At 45.3% G+C, this 10,000-nt stretch overlaps 1 protein-coding gene across 6 annotated transcripts in view; it reads left to right on the top strand.

The window, feature by feature from the left end:
• The window catches only part of LOC139368410 (rho guanine nucleotide exchange factor 25-like), a 141,802-nt gene that overhangs the window by 36,665 nt on the left and 95,137 nt on the right, over positions 1-10,000 (top strand). The gene's annotated exons all lie outside the window — the stretch shown is intronic.

The following is a 10,000-nucleotide window of genomic DNA, read 5'->3' as shown; positions in this document are numbered from 1 at the left end:
TTGGTTAGGTGCAGGCAGCCCACGGATGGATTGGGGGACTGAGCTACTCTCGTCAATTCCTCTACCTTGAAAAGCAAGCTGATTTAGCCGGGAATCTCTCTCACTTTCTTTCTCTTTATCGCTCTCTCTCTTCCTCCCTCTCTTCCTCTTCTTTCGTTCTTTCTTTCTCTCCCTCTCTCAACCTCTCAACCTCTCTCTCCCTTCCTCTCTCAACCTCTCTCTTTCTCTCTCTCTCTCTCTTTCGCTCTCTCTCTCTCTCTCTTTCTCTCTCAACCTCTCCCTCTCTCTCTCCCTCCCTCCCTCTCCCCCCCCCTCTCTCTCTCTCTCTCTCCCCCTCCTTCCCTCTCCCTCCCTCCCTCCCTCCCTCTCTCTCTCTCTCTTTCTCTCTCCCTCTCTCTTTCTCTCTCAACTTCTCCCTCCCTCCCTCCCTCCCTCCCTCCCTCCCTCCCTCCCTCCCTCCCTCCCTCCCTCCCCTTCTCTCTCCCTCCCTCTCTCTCTCTCTCTCTCTCTCTCTCTCTCTCTCTCTCTCTCCCCCCTCCACCTCCCTCCCTCCCTCCCCCTCTCTCTCCCTCTCTCCCTGCCACCTCTCTCTCTCCTTCTCTCCCTCGCCCCTCTCTCTCTCTCTCTCTCTCTCTCTCTCTCTCTCTCACTCTCTCTCTCTCTCTCTCTCTCTCTCTCTCTCTCTCTCTCTCCCTCCCTCCCTCTCTCTCTCACACTCTCTCTCTCTCCCTTCCTCCCTCTCCCTCCCCCTCTCTCTCCCTCTCTCCCCCCCTCTCTCTCTCTCTCTCTCCCTCTCTCCCTCCCCCCTCTCTCTCCCTCCCCCCTCTCTCTCTCTCTCTCTCCCTCTCTCTCCCTCTTTCTCTCTCTCTCTCCCCCCTCTCTCTCTCTCTCTCTTGTACCCTTTTGAAAGGTTTCTCATAATGAAGTTCAGCAGGAAGAGCAGCAGTCTATTAGAATAGTGAGGTTGAGTAAAAGCGGTGGATACGTAATAAGAACAAAGACCTTTATAGACTCATGAAATCCAAAGAATCCAACAGACCCAGAACACACTCTACTGCTGTAACGTTTACCAGATAGTCCACACAGTCAGGCACAAACTTACACACACACACACACACACACACACACACACACACACACACACACACACACACACACACACACACACAGAGTATAGATGTATGTAGAGAACAGGTTGACCTGATCATGGTGCCAGGCAATTTCTGCATACCTCCCTTTACACTATATATCAGGCCTGGGTTCAAACACTTCTGAAACTGGGTCTACTGTTTATTTGGTATGTGGTGAGTTTTCTAAACTCTTAGTACAGAAATCCAAACTGGTAATACTAGTAACGCAGCCAGTCTGACGTTCAAAACCTTTCATCGTGCATTAATTTTGTTTTGTAGACTTGTTTTACCACACAACCGTTGATCCAAAATAGAAGTTTACTGTGAAATATAATGAGAACATTGGTTTAATCACCAAAACACAGCATTATGATTTCTTCTCATTTGAGTCATTTTAACTACCAGTTGATCCAATAGATAAAATTGCCCTTTGAATGTACTGTCAATTACAGTTTTCACATTAGGCAATTATAACGTCTCTCGTTGGTGGTAGGAAGAGTGGACCAAAGTGCAGCGTGGAAAGTGTTCATGATTCTTTTATTCAAAAAAATGCTCAAACAAAATAACAAAAGTGAAAACGAAAGCGCACAGTTCTGTCAGGCTAAGACACTAAACAGAAAACAAGATCCCACAACCTAATGGTGGGGGGAAAGGGCTGCCTAAGTATGATCCCCAATCAGAGACAACGATAGACAGCTGCCTCTGATTGAGAACCACACTCGGCCAAAAACAAAGAAACAGAAAACATAGAATTTCCCACCCGAGTCCCACCCTGACCTAACCAAACATAGAGAATACAATAGAAGGATCTCTAAGGTCAGGGCCTGACTGCAATACACTACCCATTCAAATTGACTGAACATCACATTTCCACATGTGATCAAAGGTGTGACCCTTGAAGACGTCTTTCACAATGTAATCAAATGAAAGAAGTGTGGTGTTTAGCAGGCACTAGTTAGCATCAAGCCGGTCGTGCGCATTTGGCCATAGGTTCTCATCGAAAATCCCTGGAAATATCCTCATTGTTCATGCACTTGGGGGAAAAAACTTCGGGCATGGCGAATCCAACCCTGAACTAGATCAGGAATGAAACCTTTGCATGAGTCATCCAATGGCCTGAAAGAGGCTTCGCTCATGGGGATGGCAATCATGCATATTTCACCTGTATTGTAATTGTGTATTTTTTTAATGTTTTTTTATAGTATTGCATTGCACCTATGTATTGTGGTGGGCCCGTACGTGGCTCAGTAGGTAAGAGCATGGCACTAGCAACACCAGAGCTGTGGGTTTGATTCCCACTGCGGTCACATACCAAAATGTGTGGACTGTTGTCACTTTGGATTAAAGGGTCTGCCATGTAAATGGTGTATATATATATATTTTTTTTTACAGCATTACAGAGCTGTATTGGCCAATGCAATTGTTTAGTAAACTAGTTTAAACCATGAAAGACCCCATCAACTTCATGTTGGATACATGTTCACAGCATAAGGGCAGGTTTTCTTTCCTGTTTTTGGACTGTTTTGGGATTATTTGCGTAATGGTATTGTATGGATATTGTATTACTGCACGGTAGGAGCGGTAAAGATTTCGCTGCGCCCGCTGTAAAACCTCCGCTGATCTGTGTGCCGCACATCTCTGATCTTGTCAATGTCCGATTCTTTTGTTGTTACTTCCTGTGAAGTGTAAATCACAATAGGCACCATCATCACAGTACATCGGGGTATATACATCTTACTTTTTTTGTGTTTCTACTTTACAGACAGGCATTTTCATTACGTAGTTCTCGGATTCTGTAGTAGACAAAAACCCGTTGACCAAGTCAAATCTGTAGGTTTACCAAGCGGTTAAGTGATCATCAATTAAGGATGAAGGAACAGTACAATTCATTCCAACAATAGAGGAGAGAATCACATCAAAAGTCATTTGAGCGTTGCATTGCGAAAGGAAATGGCTTTTTATGATCAGGTATCGCATTGGGGGAAATGTATTTCTCGATGGAACACTGATTAAGTTGGGTGGAAAAGTGACCACGATCTTGTGCGTTGCACATAGTCAACATAGAGTTTTGATCGGTTGTTCAGATGTACGACGTACTTGGGAAAATTGCCTGCCTGGAGTGTCAGACGGATCGGGTTTGGCCTTTTGGTACTATTCTACTCTAATACATGTACGGTATTTTGAAACGATTTCAAGTACTGTTTGAATCCAGATCTGCTCTTTATCAAAGGGTTATGCAGAGAATGCAGCGGAACTACTACCCACTGAGGCTCAATCCCAGGGAGTCATCGGGAGCTTGTAAATCAGCGGGCTTCCTTTCTTCTTATTGCCTGGACATTCTCAGAAGGACACTCAAATACCTCACATGCCTCCAGTGTAATCTCTAAACCATATGTAACGGATACACTCCTGCCTCTTAGAGCTGAGCCGCAATGGGCAGACCAGCCCATCGACTTTGTTGTCAAACTATCCATCGTGCACATGTTTAATTTAGGAGTGAATAAATATGATTTTCATACCCTTGACTTTTTCCACATTTTATTATGTTACAGCCTTACTCTGAATTGGATTACACTGTTTTTTTCGTCATCAATCTACAAACCATACCACATAATGACAAATATATATACAGTGCCTTGCGAAAGTATTCGGCCCCCTTGAACTTTGCGACCTTTTGCCACATTTCAGGCTTCAAACATAAAGATATAAAACTGTATTTTAAAAAATAATTTTGCACGCCCAATTTTTCAGTTTTTGATTTGTTAAAAAAGTTTGAAATATCCAATAAATGTCGTTCCACTTCATGATTGTGTCCCACTTGTTGTTGATTCTTCACAAAAAAATACAGTTTTATATCTTTATGTTTGAAGCCTGAAATGTGGCAAAAGGTCGCAAAGTTCAAGGGGGCCGAATACTTTCGCAAGGCACTGTATATATATATATATATATATAAAATAAAAAATGGAAATATCACATTTACATAAGTATTCAGACCCTTTACTCAGTACTTTGTTGAAGCACCTTTGACAGCAATTACAGCCTTGAGTCTTCTTGGGTATGACGCTACAAGCTTGGCACACCTGTATTTGGGGAGTTTCTCCCAGATGGATGGGGAGCGTCGCTGCACAGCTATTTTCAGACTGGGTCTCTCCAGAGATGTTCGATTGGGTTCAAGCCTAGGCTCTGGCTAGGACACTCAAGGACATTCAGAGACTTGTCCGGAAGCAACTCCTGCGTTGTCTTGGCTGTGTGCTAACTGTTGTTGTCCTGTTGGAAGGTGAACCTTCGCCCCAGTCTGAGGTCCTGAGCGCTCTGGAGCAGGTTTTCTTCAAGGATCTCTCTGTACTTTGCTCCGTTCATCTTTGCCTCGATCCTGACTATTCTCCCCATCCCTGCCGCTGAAAAACATCCCCACAGCAAGATGCTGCCATCACCATGCTTCACCGTAGGGATGGTGCCAGGTTTCCTCCAGACGTGACTCTTGGCATTCAGGCCAAAGAGTTCAATCTTGGTTTCATCAGACCAGAGCATCCTGTTTCTCATAGTCTGAGAGTCTTTAGGTACCTTTTGACAAACTCCAAGCTGGCTGTCATGTACCTTTTACTAAGGAGTGGCTTCTGTCTGGCCACTCTACCATAAAGGCCTGATTGATGGAGTGCTGCAGAGATGGTTGTCCTTCTGGAAGGATATCCCATCTCCACAGAGGAACTCTGGAGTTCTGTCAGAGTGACCATCGGGTTCTTGTTCACCTCCCTGACCAAGGCCCTTCTCCCCCGATTGCTCAGTTTGGCCGTTCGCCCAGCTCTAGGAAGAGTCTTGGTTGTTCCAAACTTCTTCTATTTAAGAATGATGGAGGCTGCTGTGTTCTTGGGAACCTTCAATACCGCAGGAATGTCTTGGTACCCTTCCCCAGATCTGTGCCTCGACACAATCCTGTCTCGGAGCTGTAGCGTTACAAAATGTGTAAAAAGTCAAGGGGTCTGAATACTATACAGTGAGGGAAAAAAGTATTGACCTCTGTGATAGCCAGCAAGGGTTTTGCCACCAAGTCATGTTTTGCAGAGGGGTCAAATACTTATTTCCCTCATTAAAATGCAAATCAATTTATAACACTTTTGACATGCGTTTTTCTGGATTATTTTGTTTGTTGTTATTCTGTCTCTCACTGTTCAAATAAACCTACCATTAAAATTATAGACGGATCATTTCTTCGTCAGTGGGCAAACGTACAAAATCAGCAGGGGATCAAATACTTTCCCCCCCCCTCATTGTATAGGGGAAACAGTGCTATTTGGGATGCAGCCCAGAACAAAAATAGAATTACCTCTTTGTGTCACACATGTCCTAGAGGTGTAGGCCGAGGCGACGGGCTGAGATGTTCATCAGTACTGTATGTCAATAGAACCTAAGCTTCCTCCCCCCACTCCCTCCTCTCCTCCCCCCCTTCCATTCCCCCCATCGACGGAGGTAACTGCAATGCGGAAGTCAAACATTAAAATCGATGGAGCAATCTGGACCTCCTTTAACCTCTATGCAGCCACCCAGCCAAGACACGACCAACTCGCCGCTTCCTAATCAATGCTTAATAATGGATGGATAAAATCAATGGGTTCCTTTAGCAGAGCTTGGCGCTATTATGTGAATGTGCTGTGTGTGTGTGTTTGTGTGTGTGCCTGTGTGTGTGTGTAAATGTGTGTCTTGTGTGTGTGTGTGTGAGTGCCTGTGTGTGAGTGCCTGTGTGTGTGTAAATGTGTGTCTTGTGTGTGTGTAAATGTGTGGTTTGTGTGTGTGTGTGTGTGTGTGTAAATGTGTGGTTTGTGTGTGTGTGTGTGTGTGTGTGTGTGTGTGTGTGTGTGTGTGTGTGTGTGTGTGTGTAAATGTGTGGTTTGTGTGTGTGTGTGTGTGTGTGTGTGTGTGTGTTACAGCCAATGTCTGAGACGACCGGGAGGCGTAGAAAAGCTACCAGAAAATAATGTGTACTAACAACGTGCATAAAAATGAACATTTACCACCTATTAAAAAAGTATTCAGTTGCAGGGGGGGGGCTTTCAACCAGCAGAATGACCTTATTTTGACTGGATAGAAACATTCTCCCCATAGAGGCATGACAAACCATAAATCCATGGGGCTGTTCTAGTTTGAATGAAGGACGATTACTGTCATACGTAACCTGATGAGAACATCCAACCTGCCGATTTTTTACTGGTTGGTAGCAACCGGGCAGGCCTGTAGCATTGCTAAAGTGTTTTGTTGTTTGACTGACTGGTGTGTGGATCCGTGCCTGGATAGCTCGTCTTGGCCTCTGAGAAAACAGAAGTCAGAAGTCATGGAGTCATTGAGCAACTGCAGCTCTGCTCCCTGCTACTCCCTGCTACTCCTAGCCTCCCCCTGACCCCAACAATGGCCTTCTCCTCCCTAATTCAATCCCTGGAACCTTCTCCCTACTCTTACTTTCGCCCCAGAAATAAGAGGACTGCCTCGCACAACTGTGTGCATGTGCATGTGTGTGTCTGTGTGTGTGTGTGAGATACAGTACTGTATCTAGCTCTGTCACTGAGCGAGCCTTTTCCTGACATCCATATTGGTTATTTACAGTATGAAAACTCCCACGTAAAACGCGTCCTCCTCATACCATGGTAATGATTGTGGCTGTGGCGTAGCCTCCTACACACCGGATTGTGTTTGAGAAGGCCCACAGGTAATCTCAGCTGAACAGACACTGCTGCCAGGGGGAGAGAGATAGGGAGAGGGAGAGAGAGGGAGAGGGAGAGAGAGAGAGAGAGAGATATGAAGTGGAGGAGAGGGAGAGACAGAGAGAGAGAGAGGGAGAGGGAGAGAGATATGAAGTGGAGGAGAGGGAGAGACAGAGAGAGATAGAGAGAGAGAGGGAGAGGGAGAGAGATATGAAGTGGAGGAGAGGGAGAGAGAGAGAGAGAGGGAGAGGGACAGAGATATGAAGTGGAGGAGAGGGAGAGACAGAGAGAGAGAGGGAGAGGGACAGAGATATGAAGTGGAGGAGAGGGAGAGACAGAGAGAGAGAGGGAGAGGGAGAGAGATATGAAGTGGAGGAGAGGGAGAGACAGAGAGAGAGAGGGAGAGAGATATGAAGTGGAGGAGAGGGAGAGACAGAGAGAGAGGGAGAGGGAGAGAGATATGAAGTGGAGGAGAGGGAGAGAGAGAGAGAGGGAGAGGGAGAGAGATATGCGCTCTGCTTTGTATGTTACCCCTGAGAGAGAGATTAGGACAGAGAATGTACCAGTCTGCACTAAGCCTCCACATCTGGGGCTGTGGCGTAGCCTCCTACACACCGGATTGTGTTTGTGAAGGGCCACAGGTAATCTCAGCTGAACAGACACTGCTGCCAGGGGGAGAGAGATATGAAGTGGAGGAGAGGGAGAGGGAGAGAGAGAGAGAGAGAGAGAGAGAGAGAGAAGGGGGAGAGAGAAAGGGAGAAAGGGGGAGAGAGGGAGAGAGAGAGGGAGAGAAAGGGAGAGAGAAAGGGAGAGGGGAGAGGGGAGGGAGAGGGAGAGGGAGAGGGGGAGAGAGAAAGAGATATGAAGTGGAGGAGAGGGAGGGAGAGAGGGAGAGAGGGAGAGAGAGGGAGAGAGAGGGAAAGTAGAGGAGAGGGAAAGAGAAAGAGTCTATGCCTGAGAGGGAGGCATGATAAAGGACTATTTATTAGCACAGCAAGCGCTCCCACAGAGGGGTATACTCTCTCTCTCTCTCTCTCTCTCTCTCTCTCTCTCTCTCTCTCTCTCTCTCTCTCTCTCTCTCTCCACAATGTGCGTGTGAGCGTATGTGTGTACATGCATGCATCCATGTATAAGTCATGTGACTGCACGTTTGCATCTGTGAGGGTTTGGGTCTGTGTGCTATGAGTTGGCAATGAGTCCCCTGCAGCATTGCCCTACACACACATGGAGAGAGAGAGAGAGAGAGAGAGAGAGAGAGAGAGAGAGGGCAAGGGGGGGGCTCACCATACTAGAATCTGAAGTCAAATGTCTACTGTTTGCTGATCAAATCAGATGTCATTGGTCACATACACGATTAGCAGATGTTATTGGTCACATACACGTGATTAGCAGATGTTATTGGTCACATACACGTGATTAGCAGATGTCATTGGTCACATACACGTGATTAGCAGATGTCATTGGTCACATACATGTGATTAGCAGATGTTATTGGTCACATACACGTGATTAGCAGATGTTATTGGTCACATACACGTGATTAGCAGATGTTATTGGTCACATACACGTGATTAGCAGATGTTATTGGTCACATACACGTGATTAGCAGATGTTATTGGTCATATACACGTGATTAGCAGATGTCATTGGTCACATACACGTGATTAGCAGATGTTATTGGTCACATACATGTGATTAGCAGATGTTATTGCGGGTGTAGCAAAATGCTTGTGCTTCTCGCTCTGACAGTGCAGTAATATCTAACAAGTAATATCTAACAAATGACACAACATATACCCAATACACACAAATCTAAGTAGGAATGAATTAAAACCATATACATATGGACGAGTGATGTCAGAGCGGAACGGACTAAGATACAGTAGAATAGCATAGAATACAGTATATACAGTGCCTTGCGAAAGTATTCGGCCCCCTTGAACTTTGCGACCTTTTGCCACATTTCAGGCTTCAAACATAAAGATATAAAACTGTATTTTTTTGTGAAGAATCAACAACAAGTGGGACACAATCATGAAGTGGAACGACATTTATTGGATATTTCAAACTTTTTTAACAAATCAAAAACTGAAAAATTGGGCGTGCAAAATTATTCAGCCCCTTTACTTTCAGTGCAGCAAACTCTGACCTAAATGACTAATGATGATAAATACAATCCACCTGTGTGGAATCAAGTCTCTGTATAAATGCACCTGCTCTGTGATAGTCTCAGAGGTCCGTTAAAAGCGCAGAGAGCATCATGAAGAACAAGGAACACACCAGGCAGGTCCGAGATACTGTTGTGAAGAAGTTTAAAGCCGGATTTGGATACAAAAAGATTTCCCAAGCTTTAAACATCCCAAGTAGCACTGTGCAAGCGATAATATTGAAATGGAAGGAGTATCAGACCACTGCAAATCTACCAAGACCTGGCCGTCCCTCTAAACTTTCAGCTCATACAAGGAGAAGACTGATCAGAGATGCAGCCAAGAGGCCCATGATCACTCTGGATGAACTGCAGAGATCTACAGCTGAGGTGGGAGACTCTGTCCATAGGACAACAATCAGTTGTATATTGCACAAATCTGGCCTTTATGGAAGAGTGGCAAGAAGAAAGCCATTTCTTAAAGATATCCATAAAAAGTGTTGTTTAAAGTTTGCCACAAGCCACCTGGGAGACACACCAAACATGTGGAAGAAGGTGCTCTGGTCAGATGAAACCAAAATTGAACTTTTTGGCAACAATGCAAAACGTTATGTTTGGCGTAAAAGCAACACAGCTCATCACCCTGAACACACCATCCCCACTGTCAAACATGGTGGTGGCAGCATCATGGTTTGGGCCTGCTTTTCTTCAGCAGGGACAGGGAAGATGGTTAAAATTGATGGGAAGATGGATGGAGCCAAATACAGGACCATTCTGGAAGAAAACCTGATGGAGTCTGCAAAAGACCTGAGACTGGGACGGAGATTTGTCTTCCAACAAGACAATGATCCAAAACATAAAGCAAAATCTACAATGGAATGGTTCAAAAATAAACATATCCAGGTGTTAGAATGGCCAAGTCAAAGTCCAGACCTGAATCCAATCGAGAATCTGTGGAAAGAACTGAAAACTGCTGTTCACAAATGCTCTCCATCCAACCTCACTGAGCTCGAGCTGTTTTGCAAGGAGGA

This window comes from Oncorhynchus clarkii, chromosome 16, assembly GCF_045791955.1.
Source record: "Oncorhynchus clarkii lewisi isolate Uvic-CL-2024 chromosome 16, UVic_Ocla_1.0, whole genome shotgun sequence".
Classification (NCBI taxonomy): Eukaryota; Metazoa; Chordata; class Actinopteri; order Salmoniformes; family Salmonidae; genus Oncorhynchus; species Oncorhynchus clarkii.
The sequence above is the reverse complement of the archived record's forward strand: the minus strand, read 5'-3'. Positions and strand labels throughout refer to the sequence as shown.